Source organism: Diachasma alloeum, unplaced genomic scaffold, assembly GCF_001412515.2.
Source record: "Diachasma alloeum isolate Michigan unplaced genomic scaffold, Dall2.0 Dall_scaffold_00937, whole genome shotgun sequence".
Lineage (NCBI taxonomy): Eukaryota > Metazoa > Arthropoda > Insecta > Hymenoptera > Braconidae > Diachasma > Diachasma alloeum.
The window spans coordinates 1-17,998 of NW_021681054.1; the positions used below are offsets into that span (position 1 = coordinate 1).

At 37.2% G+C, this 17,998-nt stretch overlaps 1 long non-coding RNA gene across 1 annotated transcript; it reads left to right on the forward strand.

Moving 5' to 3' along the window:
- Positions 1-13,412: 13,412 nt before the first annotated feature.
- Positions 13,413-14,612, forward strand: LOC107045428. The gene is made up of 3 exons (XR_001461434.1): positions 13,413-13,533; positions 14,326-14,383; positions 14,455-14,612. It is a non-coding gene; the product is annotated as an uncharacterized LOC107045428 (long non-coding RNA).
- The last annotated feature ends 3,386 nt before the right edge of the window (positions 14,613-17,998 follow it).

Consider the following 17,998-nt stretch of genomic DNA (forward strand, 5'->3'; position numbering starts at 1 on the left):
GAGTTGCGTTTTTCCACTTCCTAGGCCTTATACAAGATGAATTGAATTACTTAGTGTGTTCTGAATCATTCTGAGCCGATTCACAAGCCACAAATTACGCTACCGGAAGATTTGACGAGTCCATTCGATTTAATTCGTGTTATTTTAATGGATTTTCTTTTCATATGGAAATTATGGTTTGTTGAGTTTAATCACTGAGAGTAGCGATCGTTTATCGGGTGAATGCTCCAATTGAATGAAATGTAAACATCAATTTGTTGATGGTAAATTTCTCTACATTTCGATTCAATTAATTTTATTAAAATTAAATTTCGATGTGATCTCGTAAATTTTTAAAATTAAGTATATGAAGAGCTTTTGGGTTGACAATAGACAAGAAGGCAATAGCATTTTTTAATAATTGAGTATAGATATTTCGCTATTCTCTTTTTCTATTTTTTCATGTCATAGTACTATTATCAATTGAAATGTCGTTAAAATTTTGTTTATTATTTCGTTCTGTAAAACAACTGCTATTACTGATGATTCGTAAAATAAAAATAAAAATTTTAAAACAAAAAAATTGCACATTCTGACTTTGTACACCACATTTAATTATTCGAAACCAAAAAATTAAAAACTTAAATTTCAGCGATTACAAAGCCTCCATTCGGAAGCAATAATGCCTCACAGATAAATTAGTATCAATTTTTCACCTGCAATCAGCCCTCAATAAATTAAATTTGGAATTGTTTTAAAAAAAAAATTAAAGTTGAAAAATAAGGAAATCATGTCTTTGAAGACGACCGCGCAGGACATAATTCCCATCACGCACTGATAAAATACCGTGCTCGACACCAACTACCACTGATAACGTTAATTAATCCAAAATCATGGAAATCACGGATTTAAAAGGCGCATGGCGCATGTGAATAGTTATTACGAAGTGGAGTGTATGAACAAACGGGTGTAAAGCGCACGCAAAGCGTGGGCGAGCCACGCGACCGAACGGGTTCCACGTTCCCTCCTCTCTCGTGTGCGAGACGCATATCCCAGGCCCACCTTTTATCCCACCACTGTGTCCTCGAACGTTACACACAGCGGGAATACGAGATACTCGCACCGAGAGAGAAATATTTTTATTTCAATTTTTTTTTCCATCGATAAATCTGATTTTATTAGAATTTTTTTATTCGTATATTTTTCATTCTCTCGAAATTATTTTTCCCACTGGAATCGTCCAAACTGCGTATCGCATATTCACATTAAAATATTCATTAAACATAAATTAATGAAAAAAACTGATAAATTAATTCTTCACTCACTAATTAATCAATCAATTGGCGAGAAATAATTTTTATTAATTCATCTGTGAATTTTATCAATTAAATTATTCTTTATAGTGATTATTTATTTATTCATTCATTCATTTTTTTATCTCGTTAATTCAATTATTTCGTTGATTAATTGACTGCTTAGATTTTTTTGTATTTTTCTGAGAGATAGAGAAGAAAATTAATTAATTGGGAAAAAGTTCTTAGACAAATATAGAGATTGGGGTATCTCCTCTCAAAGGTGCCGAAGATAGTCCCGCGGAAATCGGAGAATTTCGACTGTATCGTGTGTCCAAACGGTGCGTTTTGCGTTTCTACACCTTGTCGTGTTTTAATTGCCGTCATTAATTCCCACATTTTATCAGAGATTCAATTTTTTTTTCATCCCACGAAATACCTGGAGCGATGAGAATTTTCAACAATTTTATCGCAATCGTACTGGAATTCATTACAAGGTAATTAAGGAAACACTGGGGAACAAAAATCAGAGATTCGCTGTTCTTTCTCACTTTTACGATCACGCGCTAGTGCCTTAAATCCCATAAAAATGCGAGAAAAAATTATTGTTCTTGATTTCTCAACACCTCAACTAGTAAAAGGAGATAATTAATTGTTAAGGGATGATGTCATCAGATAAAAATGTTGAATAAAAACGAAAATTCAAAATGAACAGTAAAAATTAGGCATTAATAATCGTTTATTATATTTGAATGAAACAAATTGTTTATTCAAATACGCCATTAAACTCGGAGCAAGTGAAAAAAAATCAAGTAAAACGTCTTACTCTCCCAGAATAAATTGCATAAAAAATTGAAATCGATTTCTTCGACCCCATGACCACCCAAGATAATCAGATTCCCTCATCGTCATTATAGGAAGGATTCCCCCCAACTTTTCAATGCCAGTGGGTCCCACAGCTCCAACCCTACCTCCTCACGTGTGTAAATCAGACACTTAATTTCGTCGCGGAGCCCTTGCACAGTCACGATTCTCAAAACGCCGAGGGAGAAAAAAAGGTGAACAAAGCGTTCAGAAAAAATGAAGGTGAGCGGAGTGTGAGAGAAAAAAAGGAGAGGAGAGACGGAGGGAAAAAGTCATGCGGCAAAAGGCGAAACGCCACTGTCCCTAATGCGTGTGGGTGGCGTTGGTGGCCACGGCCAAACGAGAAATACAAACACAAAACCCGCGTGCTAAGGAGGGAGGAGAGGGCTGAGGGAGCTTCAGAAGTTACCGTTGGGTACCAACCGAGCGAATACACTGCAGATCGCACACGATGTTTCAAGTCTTACCTGGGGTTCAGACTGTTTTCTCATCTCATTCGGAGGATTTTCTGGGCTCAAGTGACCTTATTGCACATTTGTGAAATGACGAGAAAAGGAGCGCGCGTATACATGTTGTAGAAAATTCAGAACGGAATCTGCAAATTGTTTTTTGGCTCTATTTAAAAAATATTTTCCACCGGTTCAATGTCGGGATTCAAATTCAAAGCTGCGAAGTTTAAATAATGAATTCATTGTGAAACATCCGGAAAAGCATTTCACTCAAGAAAAAAGAACCAAGTGCTTGGACATTCTCAAAGTTATTGAAATCCTATTTTCCCGAAATCGCGGAGATCAACGCTGCAATCAACATTATTCTGCTAATTAATCGTGGAATAAATTTTCTGTTTCAATTTCATTGAAATTTGTCATCCGCAATGACCCATTCCCTCGTTCACCCGCACGATAACCCATTCATTACACGAAATTCATTTTAAAATAATCGGGGGGACTTATCAACAAGCCAACAATTAATTAAATTGTCCAGCTTTGATACGAACGAACAGTGGCAGTCCCTTATCACGTAACTCCATGTCCTGCTCCTCATCACCTCCGACCGATAAAAACTCACGAATTAATTAAGATCTCCGGGCCCGTCGGCGATCGCTCTCGTCCTCTGCCCGAGATCTCTCAGGGTCTCGCGTCGAGCACGAAAGGGACACTGCCTCGTGCCCGAGAGGATTACGATTTTTGATGCGACAGAAAACTCGTTAGGGCTTTTACCGTCCCATAGCGCCTGGAAAGTTTTGTTTGGAATAAGAAATATGAGAGGTGTATCGGTGGCACTGTTGGCTGGAGCGCCAATTTATTTTACATACGTCAAGTGGATGAGGACTCGAACCCTTTATCAGAATCTTCGGGGGATGTCCAATGACAAGACAATTTTTCCTTCAATTAATGAAATTATATGTTATGAAATACACTGTACACAATTTCATGATTTTTGTCCCCCTAAAGCGCATTCCGTGTCACTGTCCTGAAAATTCAAGAATATATTTACCGGAATTTTCTATTTTCCATTCATTTTCAGAGAAAAATTGAACTGAAATTGACAGTTCTCTTTGATTTTTCCACGAAATTCAGAATTTTCAATGACGAAATTCCTTGAAATTTCACACAAAAATATTTAACAGTGTATAAATCTATAATACAGTAGTGGAAAAAAATTGTGAATTAATTGGGATCGAGGAAACATTTATGTATATTTAAAACACTATTTATTTATAGAAGTTAAGCTCAAGTTTCAATAAATTCATTTAGTTGATTCGAATAAAATTAATTTAATTCAAATAATCAATTTTTCAGGGAGTCAAAAAAAAAGATGAGAGTTGCACGTTGTTTTCGTCGGAAAATATAAATAATACGGGCCAATGTCGTACATTTCTCAAAATATTGGGTCATAAATTGAAGTGAATTCCTCAATCACTTGAAGTCACGATTCCCGACTTATTCCATCGATTCGGTCCCGTATCAACAGATAAATACCGCCATACGCTCTTATCAGAGAATCGTTAACTTTCGGCCACATTCAGCTTGTTCCACCGTCCCCCCAATTAATCACTAATTAGCATTCCAGGAGAAGCGGTTCTGCACGTTAAATAAACAAACAACATCTCCTGGCGCCAATGGTCCACCCATATAGGATAACGATTATGTGAGTGAAGTTTCTACGCGCACAAGTATCGTGGGAGTTATTCGCGCGGAACGACTCATCCATCAATGTTCATGCCCAACTGTCAACCTTCGGAATAGTATTGATTATGGATCATTTCGATGGATGCAGTTGTCACATCATAAGTTAAAAATACAGCGGATATTCGATTCCATAAATGATGCATTTTTAACTGGAATTTCCTGATTTGTTTTTGAATTTTTATTAGTATAAGTGACAGGTCTAATGGAAATTCAAAGAATTTCGTTATTGGAAATTCACAATTTAAAGTACAATCGGGGCTTTACAGAAATGATTTGGATAATTATGATTCATTCATTCATGTATCATAGGATAGAATTCAATTCTCTTTTGTTCGTTACGTTCGAGATACCGTTCATGCTTTTTCTAATAAATTGCCTCTAATCTCCGTTGAAATAAATACGAGTTTCGTTGGATTTTTCGTGACACGAGATTTCCCAGGGATTAATCACTTCACCAGAAAATTTCGATAACGAGAGCTAAGGCATTTACACTTTCATGAAGCATCGGAGAGATACATTTCAGCGGTGAGTTATTCCTCAACTCGATAAACAGGCCCCGCTGGACATGTGAGAGACACGCCGTGCGCATTCTGCCTCTCACCGGGTCCCGGCATTTCTCGAATTCCCGCCGTTCTTTATTGGCACACGCCTCGCGCACCAATCGCATCATCATCTCCGCTCCTTATTTCTCGTATCGGAATTGTGAATTAATTTGAGAGATATAGGGGGTCATTCGCGGGGGTAAATGCGAATGTAGATAAACCGGAAATCGCTGCAAGAGTTCTATGTATCCGAGATTGGACCGCATTAATCATGGGTTTTTGTACCGACGGTCTTCCTGCGCAGCGCCAACGCTCACGGTTTGACCTGTGGGTTTGGTGAGTCATACGGAGGATTCTACGTGTCTATGAGCAGTTAATATATTTGATAATTCTGAACTCATCTGATTTATGACTGAATAAAACCGAATATGGGATGCGTTGAGGATTCCCTGGATTGTTGAAAAAAAAAATCGTTCTTTCATTGGTAGAGGACAAGATATGAGTCATTTTTCATTCTTAAAATGTCTCTCTTATTTGCTCCGTATTTTTTCAACAGTTTATTTCACACATATTTGTTCCTTTTGGACAGATTTGAGAAAAGGATTTATTTTTTTTTAAATCAATTCTTCGAACTTGTAATCGTTCAAATTTAAATTTCCAATTTTGTGTCATATCGACATAAATTCGCAAGTTTTTCCCCGCTCTATTTCCCTTCTCCTCTTGAGAAAGTCGAACAAGGAATACGTTCTATTCAACGGAATAATTTGAAAAACTAATAGAAGTCCAATAGAAATCTAATAGAATATTCTTCTCTAGTTTTTTCTACGATTTCGTTTATGTGATGACATTTTCAGCTCTAGAATATAAATGAAATGCTGATCATGATGATGGGTTTCAACATTCCCCGGCACCAAAAATAAAAATAAAAAGACACATAAATCAGTAGCCAAAAGGGATCGGCAAATTGATTCCGTGATATATCGGTTCTGATTTGGTATTACCGAGACACCAATTCCTCCGGGAAATACCCGAGTCCATTAAATTGATTACGAAGATAGGAATATCAAATGATGAAAGAAGAAACCGATCTTGTATTAAATGGAATTCTTAACACACCTCCTGGGCATGCTGGATGGTGGTCTAGTTTTGAGAAGAATGAGAGGGGCCCACGCGGGTCTTAGATTTCCTTGATGAAAAAAAAACACGAGTCAATGGAAAAAAAGGAGGGGAACAATGGGGGATACGAAATTCGAGAAGGCGAAGATCGAGAGATCTCCAACGTCAATTTATCAGATAATTTTTTTTTCGGGGGGGAATAAACGTCCGAGTTTTTTGCACCTTTGGACCCGTTTTTTAGAACTATTAAATTTTTTATTGGAACATATTCAAATAATTTTATTAATTAGACCATTTTCTACTTGAAATAAGTAATTTTTTCCCCGTAAATTTCCCAAATATTTCTTCAGAAATCAAGTAATAAATTTCTCATTCTCAATAACATCAAGACAGAAAAAAAAATGTTCGTATCGTCTCCAATATAAAAATCATATGTTCCCATGAGCTCTAATTCACGATTGGATCTGAGATAGTGCTGACCCGGCATTAAATTTTTTGTCATCATCAAGTAAAAACAGCCAGTCGTGTGAAAAAATGACGAGCCCATTCCCTTCAATAACCAGTCACCTAGCCATACTGAGCACTTAAGTTGATTTATGACGTCTACTCTTCTATCGTATCTGCCTCGTTTCCTTCCTTCACTGCCACTCTCAATCGCCCCAAGGTGTCCAGCAGCGAAGGCGGATACAAAAATACACCTCATCCTCTCTGCGTACGTTTCCGGAGTAGCGAACAGTGGTTTGTGCAACGACTGATTTATTGTTATATCAGAGCCAACCGAGAATTGATGGAGACAACGTACGTAAACTTGTTGGTGGTCTCCATTACCAAGTCCCAAAAAGGGACGAATAAACGAGAAAAAGTCCGGAACTTGTCATTTTGTCAATCCCGCCAGAAAGATCGTAAGTTTTATTCACGGGAGACTGTAAAATTTTATTGCCAAATAGAGCGGAATGAAAAGTTTCTTTCAATTTCTATTTTTTATTGGAAACTTTTTATCGGTTTATTTCTTCCTGAAATCATTTCCATATTCTCGTAGATGGAGATACTAAATCTGGAATCGTTGGAGTTACAAGCGGATATCTGATCCACGTGCTGTCTATTGGAGACACTTGTCCTGTCATCAGGATGAGAGTTATGGATCTTTGGAACCCAGAAATGGGATAAAACAAGATTTTTATCAAATAAATGCGCAGGAATTTCCGGGGGTTCTGATTGGAATTAAGAAATACGTGGGCAATTATCTCTTTATTGCCGATTGATGGTGATTTCGGCAAATGGGAGTTGATGATGAAGAACGTTTTCTTGGGATTTTAAATGACACGTGGAATTTTTAGTGATGATGATTTTTGAGCAGAAAAAAATATTGTCATGATTTATCAGCTGTTAAATTTTCATACTACAATGCCATTAATGATTTGTTCATGTTCCAATTCCTACGCTCACTGAATAAGATTTTAATCATAATTATATAGCATTCTCCTATCCCTAACGCAAAAAATGTGAGATAAACTCATAGTTCTTTGTTCGATTTTCCAAAAAAAATGCTTCCTAGCAAACCAGAATGTATAATCAAATTCTTCCTTCAAGGATCAAATTATCCCACTTCTTATTACGAAAAAAGTTGTAAAGGTCCTCTTTAGGTGTCCTCACTCACACCTAAAGCACCAAATTCGCAGGATTAATTTTTGATACGTGGTAGAGCACTCTGGGGTTCAAGATCGTCCGAGAAGGTGGTCGTACAGCGAAATAAAATACACCGAGCTTTGCGCGTGGGTCTCACGTGTCTCTCACGCGTCGTGAACGCGCGAGAGGGGGTGGATCCGGTCATTACCGCAGCAACTAGCTATCCTCGATACACTCTCAGGGCCACACTCCCTGGAGCTCTTTGTATAATAAGTATTGGGAGAGATTATTCTCAGGGAGAATGAATATTGAAAACCTCCCAAGATGAAAATTTAATAATTCTCTTTTTTTTTCAACTTGAAAAAAAAGTCTTCTAAAACCCAGAGAAGCATTAGATTGAAAAAACGTGCATTTAATATTTCATTGAAAAAAATTATTTCAGAAAAAAAAACAGTCTTGAATAATTATCAGGAAGAAACCATAATGAGTTATTATTATTATTATTATTATTATTATTATTATTATTATTATTGTTTTAAAATGATAAATTAAATAATGATTAACATTTGGAAATGTCTCTTTAAAAGCCCGAAAAAAATTTCTATTCATTCCTCTGCTATTCAATTCCGATTTCTTCATTGAAATTATGATGAAAATGACTCACAAAAAAAAAGTTCCAATTGATAAAATCCCCAGGACCCCATTAAAATAACAGAGCCACAGAAGAAATGATTCTGCTTCCGGTGAATGCTAAATAATAAGTTATCTGTATCCTTTGAAATAGGTAAAAGTGAGGGAAAAGAAGAGTCGAAAGACCGGGCGAGGAGAGGGAGCCCCACCTAGACGCGTGGGACCCACACCCACGTTATCCCACGGTGATCCGCGGTATTTTTTACACCCGGGACAAGCAGTGGGTACGGGTAATAAGGGAATATTGCCACGCGTGTACCCATTGCTGTTTTCCCTGTACTCGGTGTTTTACCCGGCCTCTAGCATGCCCTCGCATCAAAGTGCCATATCGATCCCTTCCCGATGCCCTACAGATGTTGATGTTTGTTTGTGATCCCGCCGATAGCTCGGACTTGGACGCCTTGATTCAAGAACACGACCTCCATATCGTCGTAAAGAGGTCCTCGCGATTGCGGCATCGATAGCGTCTTGTTCTTGAGTTTTTTATGGGAAAAAATTGCCGAGAAGGAAAGTTTCTAGTTTCCAGAACCGAGTTACTAACTAGGGGCATTGTATTGGCCTGAGAATAAGCAACTGGTTTGAACATTGAGTTCTGGAATGAATCAACAATTAACAATTTTAATATAAATGAGAAAAAAATCTCTGAAATTGAATTATTGAAAAAAAAGTGGAAAAAATCTCCTATTTAATCATAATATCATTGACCTCATCTCATGTGCTTGGCCAAAGAATTAAAAATATCATATTCTGCTCAACGGATATCATTTACCAGACTTCAATCCAAAATTGCAGGCACAAACAAAATATAAAATTCCTTCATTTTTGTAACTTAACCCAAAATTGAGGTGTTGAAACGGAGATTAAATTGCTCGCGAGGATCTCCATGCGAGTGACACAATGCGGATCCCTTCCCCGAGTACAATCTCCCAAAAAGTTATCTTCTGCATAAGAATGCATTCTCCCTACAGTCGAGAGTATTCAGCATCAATTTAATCCGAAGACTCTCTCGATTTGATTCCCCTCATTACATTCATCCTTCGACTATCATAAATTGACCCCCGAAATTAAAAAATCGTATTTAATAATAGTCAATTCCCCCAATAATCTCCAAAGTACAGGTTTTCTCACCCGAATGTACGAAAAACCTCTCTTAAAGGTATGCAAATTACTGGTCACGCTCGACACCGGTGTCCCCAAAAAATTTTGTCCAGAAAATTATCCACACTCGTTCCCACAGGGACATAAAAAAATACCCGGATAAGAGAGATGAGTACTTGAAACGTTACAGAAAAGTGCCACCATTATTAATAAAGCAACACGTGTATCGGCAATTTTGCCCGGGCGAACGGGGAGTAATAAAATCCATTTTTGTCATTCATGAAATTTCTCATTTGGACGTTTAATAACTTAATGAAAAAGCATCATCATAATATGAGGCCAGGTTGGATTTCTTATCCAGCATTGAGAATTAACCGTTTTATTACAATCGGAGAGGGTTAATTCATTAATTTTTTTACGCTTATTCCGGGATTATTGACCCGATTTGAAATCCTGTTCACGAATTGGGAATTCCATTAAATTTTTTGCGAAATTCGACATTTTAATTGTTCTAACAGTACGAAGTAACAGTTTATTTGAATTAAATAAACTGTGATGTAATTTTTCAAAATTACATCTCACGACGCATAACATTATTTGGAGCAATATTGATAGCTACATGGGCTTCAAAGCCTGCAATAAACTTGTACGAAATTAATTCCGCGGGACGATATATCTGCTTTCGGGTTACTGGTGTGGGTCCAGTGTGTAAATCAAGCATCGAAAAATCCCCCTCTCTCCCCCCGCGTCCTTGATGACTCCAGAATATACGTATTTACGTTGTACCCTCACTTATATACAAACTCCCGACTCAATATTTCACTCTCCCTTTTGTTCGTTAACTGCTTATACAACAGCGTATAATTTTATTCAAAAACCCTTGCAGACGCAAAATCAATAAATAAATTATATGTCCGGATATTTGAATTTCATCGGGATATTCATTTTTTTTCGTGGCCAGGGGGAGGCAGCGGAATTGAGTGGTATGTGGAAAAGAATTTTTAAATGAAAAAAATTGAGGAGTCGGGCGAGACGCCCACACGTGCGAATTAATATAACAGCTGAGGCGGGAGGGAGGGAATAAAGGAGGATGAGGGTTTTGAATGAGGACAAAAGGGAGGATCTACCGGTTTCAATATTTTTTGTTCATTTTTTCATTTATTGAAAAGTTTTTTTATATAACATAATATATATAATATATATTACACTATGTTCAAGCAGGTTGATAAATGAATAAATCTGTAGTGATAAAGAAATTCCGAAATAAAATTTTGAAGTCAAATTGGGAATTCCCGATGCGAGCATAAATAATCCCTGCTCCATTCCTCGACCAGCCAATTAAGCCCGACGAAGCTGGAGCGAGAATATCGTCACTCTCTGTGGAGGAGCATCAGCGCAAAGCGTTGGCGCTCGCTCACTTATCCATTTTGATTTACGTTTTGACCGTTCAGTGCGCAAGTACCTTTCTTCCCGAGTCTCCAACCCGATCCCGTGAAAATTGTGAAATAAAACGAGCTGGATATTTCCGATTGGTTCTCATCAGTGCTCATGTGACTCGTATATTCACATCGAACCGCATTTCATTAGCATTTCATTAACAGTTGCACTTTTTTTCAACTCAACTCAATTTTTTCTGCAAAAAATTTATTTTTGCAATTTAATTAAAAAAGTACGCGTGAACTTTACGCCCCCAAAGCGAGCAGGGGGCACAGCCCCCTCTTTTTAAATTATAATTTAATGAATTTAAACATTTTAATTCATTAAATTAATTCAATCAATCAATTCCATATCATGTGAATTATTTCGTGATTTCATTATTACAGAAAAATTATTATGCTCCAAATAATGAATGTTAATAAAGTTATCATTCAATGATTTGATTTTTTCAATAGGAAGAACAGCAATTGTTCAATTATTTGAACTTAAATAAAGAAAAATGATTTTTTTTTCAATTTTTTCAACTGCAAAAGCCTTTGTACAAGCGGCACAACGTTTGAAACATAATGCCCCTCCTCGTTTGTGTCTTATCTGGCGACAAACGAGCGCACAACACCGCCACAGGAGTCCTCGGGGTCATCAGATGCCACCGCACACCGATTTAAACACTCCCAGTTGCATTTTCTCGATGGCAAAAGAATACAAAGGACTTTTTAATTATTCCCGAAGCAAGAATGTAAACATCGAGAGTGGAACAACAAGAGAGCTCTGGGAGAATATTTCCAACCCCCTCTGCCGGTCCCTCCTATCGTCAATTACCCCGTGACTAATGCCCACTGGCCGCGGGGCCTTTTCGAAATTCATCAAAATAAAATTAGCCGCACCAACGTGGTAGAGATAATTCATTGGCTGGTAAAGCTCATGATGCTGTATGAATATAAACGCCTTGCGATCAAAAGTCATGGGATGTATTCATATCTTGAAAAATGATTTTTCAAATGTCAAACTTTTTTTTTCTGATTTAAAATAGCGTGATAAAGTGACTAATTGATTTTTTACATGACAAAAACATCAGGCATTACACAGGGAAAAAGTTTCTTGTGTTCGAAGGCAAAAAGTTCTAGTTCTCAATAATTTTTACGGGAATCTCAGTAATTTAGACAGGGAAGAGGGCGAATTCATTAACAGGGGGAATTAATTAATGATTTATTTAATACTAGGGGGCTACGCCAGCTGCTCACTCCACTCGCCACCCCCATGATCCTTATTCTGACCCTTACTCTGACGCCAAAGGAATTATCAGAACGCGGATAAAATTTCTAGCCCACTCTCATCCACAACAGAACCACGTAAAAAACAAATCAACGATAAAAAACACGAAATTGATGACGCAGCCTCCAAGATTAATCGTCAAACCGTGTGTCGCAGTGCACAACCGGTTCCAAATCGCTTAACCCAAGTATTAATAACGCAATAACACAGCTCCACTTCGATAAAAACATTATCTCGAATTTTTCAAAAATTTCACTCATTAAAAAACCCCCCGAATCACGGGATGAACGACCCAACCCGCCCCCCTCCCATTTTTGTTCTTTATTATTTCACGTAGTACACGCCTGGGAGAATGATGAGACACGGATATAAAGTCAAAATGACATGAATCGAAATTTAGGCACGAAGACCATTAAGATTGTAACGCGGGTGGCGTTGAGCCAGTGTCGGGTTAGGGTTTACACGTGGTGCCATATAAGAGGGCTTGACTTTAATTTTAATTTAAAATCGTTGCGCGTCCGACGAGTGGACCACCTACGATCCACTCACTCGGCTCGAAATTTTTCCTCGTCTGAATAATGTGAAGACCTATAAAATGCGAATTGTAACAAAATTGCAAGAGTAATAAATTCGCAATGAGTATAAATGAATGGAAAATAAAAAATTCTAATTTTCTCTCAATTTTTGCGGAACAATTTTCATCTGTAATTGTTCATTACTTCAGAATTTCCACAAGCACATCTCCGTCGGCAGGGGAATGCGTACTCCCCCTCCCCTTGAATTTTTTCTGGATTTTAATCTTCTGCCTACACTCGAAAAGCTCATTAACTTTCGTTTAGAATTTATTTCCCATTTTAATCTTCAAAATTCAATTAATGTTTAAACAACTTTAAAAAATTATTCCGCGTAACTTTTTGCGCATCATCAGTCGCATCGTGTCGTAAAACGTGAAGAATCAGAATAATTTTCCTCATAAAGATCCCCAGTAATTTTCCACCTAAGTGCTGTCGACCTTTTCTCAAGAAACAGTAGCAACTGGAATAACAATTCGATGCGATGTCTTCAAAATATCAAGAGGAAAAAAATCATAATCTGCTGCGAATACTCATTCTTTTCCTGTTAACCAAATGCACACAACGAAGAGGTAAATTAGAGATCCTTATCTCACATGTTCAATACAGATGCGTAAATATTCTGATGAGGAAAAAGTAAATCCAGGAAGATAATCTATGCAACGAATCATGAAGAATTTCTCTCATATAAAAAGGCTGCTTTCATTCAATAGTCATCACTCGCATTTCAATCAATTGTCTGTGTCTTCAGATAAAAAAATCTCTCATCATGAAATTCCTTTCTATCTTCGTAGTAATTGCTATGGTCCTGGCGGCCGTTAGTGGTCAACGCTGCAGGGGACGCAGAGTCGCGGTGAGTTTCCAAAATTTTGTGATTAAAAATTCATAATTTGATTATTAAAATTATAAATAACTCAGACGTGAACAAATTTTAGAGGAAAACCTAGCAAATTCGATAAGAAATTCAATTGGATTTCTTGATTGCATTGAAGGATTCCACAGTTTTAGTGACCGTTTTTTCATTGACAAATGTTCGATTGAAACTATTTTATAGAACAAATCAATAGAATATTATCTTTCTGTACAAGGTTTTCTATTGACATATTTTCTACAGAAATTTCTTAACCTAAAAACCAAGCACTTGATCTCAGTCGAATAAGTTGTACAGAAATATCGAATTCCATTGATTTTTTCTATAGAAAATTTCACAAACCAAAATCCAATAGATTTTTCTAGTGAAAAAAAAAATTTGTAATATTTTCTGTAGCAAATATTGCGAGCTAATAGTTTAATAAAAGAATGAGAAAAGATAATAGTATATTTCAGCACGTGTGGGGCAATTTCGTCTTTAACGTGTGTGGGGTTTACAGCATGAGCCGAAGGCGAGTGATGTAACCACACACGTTAAGGACGAAATTTCCCCACAAGTACTGAACAAAATTTTATGTCACGAAGCCTGAAACCGGCTGAATTAGACACGAGACGCGAAGCGTCGAGTGTGTAATCCAGCCGGTTTCAGGCATGAGTGGCATAAAAAATGTATATAACAAAACAAAAGATATGCTTCCCATATATAATTTTCACATGAATTCAGACGAGACGAATCATGAATTCAAAATTTTTAATACGATTTATGTGGTTTCAGTGTACCAACGACAGACAGTGCTGTTCGGGTCTCTGCCGCAGGGGACGTGGATGCGCCTGTATGTATAAATCATCTTAGGCTAATGACAATTGATCAGTCACTGACATTAATTAATTAATGGATTTTCAGAAGGAGATACCGGATAGATGACTTCGATATCGCAAAACTACTTGGAAACAGCATTTCTCAAGGCTCTTGTTTAGTGCCAACCGTATTATTATGATCTACAAGGGTTCTTTATTGATTTGTAATTGATGGATACCCGGAAATACAAATATTCAGGCATATTATTAGTTAAATTTTTCATTATCACGTGTTGTGCCCTTTTTCCTGACCGCTTCGATATTCATTTCTTCAATTAATGAGTTTATAACTCATAGCAAAAAGTAATACGGCCAATAAGAATCGCCCGAGTCGAGGATTTGGTTCTCATTGGACGTACACAGGACGTACAGGTCTTTCAATCTGTTTTTTCACCCGGGGCCCAAGTGTCAGATCTTGGATTTTTCCCGGGAGAAAGTCGACTTTCGCCAAAATCGAATTTTTTCGCTGAATGAACGTTGATTGCGATAATCCAAGCGACGGGATATCCAGAACTATCAACAGTATGGGGGAAAAGTCAAAAATGGAGAAAAAATTAGAACTACATGAATTTATGGGAAGGATATCATTTCTAGTCTTGAGAACGCTTAAAAAATATTTCGGGATAAGAGATTCCCATCCCGTTGGAAAACTTTTTTCTCTCAGTCTGAGGGCGAAATTATTTATCAGGAGCCTTCGCGGTTTTTAAAAGTGACGAGAGAATCTTTATAATTTTAACAGTGCACTACGCTCTGATTGAACATGAAGGAGATGAAAATACTAATTAATCTAGCCCTACCAAATGGCTCAAAAAATCCTAACCGACGAGGCAATCATCAAGGAGGAGGTACAGGCCTCTCTATCAATTACTTGACTGTTGGTCACTGGTTGAGCGATAACAAGGAGTTAGCGACGCCGGTGGGAGGTCTCCGACAATGGGTTATACGCCTTCGAGTCACTGTATCAAAGACTGAAACGGGTAAAGGCCCCTCCTAGTCGAGTCATCGTAACTCACGATGTATCTGCGGGATATCCCCGTTTGTTCTACGATAGCAGGGACAAAACGAACGGGATTACAAGATATCTAGGACGAAATCATTAATTGTGGCGACGATATATCCGTCAGTTGTTTTTTTCAATTTACCAAATTAGTTTTCATTGGATGATTCATGTAGATATGAATTATTAATAATCGTTTAACGATTGATTGAATGAAATACGAGATTTCATCAATTGGAATATTAGAGAGAAATGTCGAATCAATTATCTCAAAGGGGAACTGAGAATTTTGCGAACAATTTGACAGATTGTCATTTGGAAATCCTTTCTAAAAAAAAGCATGGACAATGTCTCGGATCGAAAATGAGAACTCGAACATGACGAACATTGAAGTCGTAACAGAAATAACTCCTAAATCTCTTACAAATTCAGTTGTACATTCGCTACGGAAAACCGAGACTCTACTAATTCTGATATTCTTCTCCTTATCCTTATCCTGTCTCGTATCTTCCTCAAAACATTACGCAATGAACATCTAGATTTATGTCTCACTGTACACCTAACTCTGATATAAACCCAGACTATGAGAGCAGAACCTCCAGTGGAATTTATGCTCGATAATTTTCCTACAATGCCAAGACCTTTTTCCTCCTTTTCTCCGAGACAATGCCGGGTTTGAGTGCGCCCTCCACCCCTTCTTATCTCTTATTTTGATGTGATCTCAACGAGTGCAAGTCAAACGGACCCGTGTAACCCCACACCGTCGAGTGTTGGGTAAACAAATCCGGCGAACCAACAAAAACATTTCCCCTGATTTTTTCATTTATGTTTATTTGCGAAAATTCCTCACAATATGATGAGACAAATTCCTGAATACTGTTAAAAAATTTTAGCCGCAATCAAGTGACTGATCTACTGAAATTCCAAGGACTTTTGGCATTGAGAATTTATAATTTGATTTTAAAGTAGTATGAATAAACGCAATCAATTGTTAGTTTTTCAATTTTCAGTTAGTTCACACAGTAATTCAATTAATCTGTTGTTCATCTCATCAATATAATTCCGAATTTCGCGATTTCCACTCCTTAAATTAAAATTATTATCGCTCCCCTAACAATTAATCCCAATCTGTCCATGAAATTTCAATTGTTTCCAACACTGAAGCCTCAAAAATTTTGTTCACCGAAAAAATAAAATGAAAACATTCATTTTTTATCGACCGAGTAAATTACAATCGACGCGATAATTTGACAATGATAAACGGTGAATAATGCGAGATTCCGTGTCCGATTTCACGTGTATAAAACACGCGAATAAAAAAACATCCTTAAAGAGTGAAAAACGAATGCAACATCGTAAATCACTAATTCGCAAGTGGCCCGAAAGTAATGCCCGATTCCAAGTACGCAATTACGTGGGCAACGAAACAATGTGAAAGAAGGGACAATACTTATTAGTTTCCTCGGGTGGGCGAGATATATTCTCTCTCTTATTTTTTTTTCTTCATTCGAGGCTTTTTTATCTCCTTCGTCCACACCAAGTGCTCGAGTCCCCTTCCTCTATACAAGTTTTGTGAAGGTATGCAGATCGCCTACAAGTCGAACAAGGTGGCAGTTTTGCACCTCAAAATGCGAGAATTTATTATTAATTTATTTAATCTTCACAATTCGACCCATACGATTTAGCTCGTCAAGATTGCGTGATTTCATTAATTTCAAGTGATTTAAATGGGTTAATTATTACTAATTACCACTGTTTTCTACACAATAAATTTTTTTTTTAATTAATTTTTTTCTTTCACTGGAATGAATCTTTAGCCAATGTGAATTCTAGATTAATTTCTCTTCGTGAATTGGAATGAAAAGAGAAGATAGAAGACGAAAGAAGAAATTTCACTCGAGATTTTTTCTCTATCTTTCCAGTAGTTTCTACTTGTGCAAATGTAAAGGCTTAACTTGACTTTGACCTAAAACCACAAAATAATCCAAATTTCCCAGCTCAAAAAATCCCAAATTAATTCCCCTTCAATGATACAAATTAGGGTCCGCGATGACTCCCCGAAATCCCCACAATGCGAGGACCCGTCAAGATTAAAATAAGATGAATGAAGGTCAATAAAAATCCAATATCATCCATTTAAATATAAATAATAATAACTCTTGTCCACAAGTAAACTAATTCAACGCGACAAAAGATCTCTTCGGGGGAACGTATAATTTTTCCGCAGAGCTATTTTTTCTCTCGTGTTAGTGTTTTCTAAAATTCACATCGCAAAAGCGTTCACCTCGCGTTCGTTTCCCTCCTCGTCCCATTCAAATGCAAACAACAACGATAATTGCAACTGGACACATCCCTAATCCTCCCCAATCACAGAATCCAGAATTATTAAAACTCTTTCTGCCTCCATTGATTTCTTCCACTGCAGGGATTAACTAAAAAATCTATTCAAGGAAAATCGAGTGGATCGAAACGAAGGGCCATTGGGTATTTCTCCTGTCTCATTCCGCGCAAGTTATGCCGGTGTCTCAAGAGACTCAACAAAACACCTATAGAAAATGCAGTGGGCATTAGACCCCGTGTGGGTGCGGTCCCA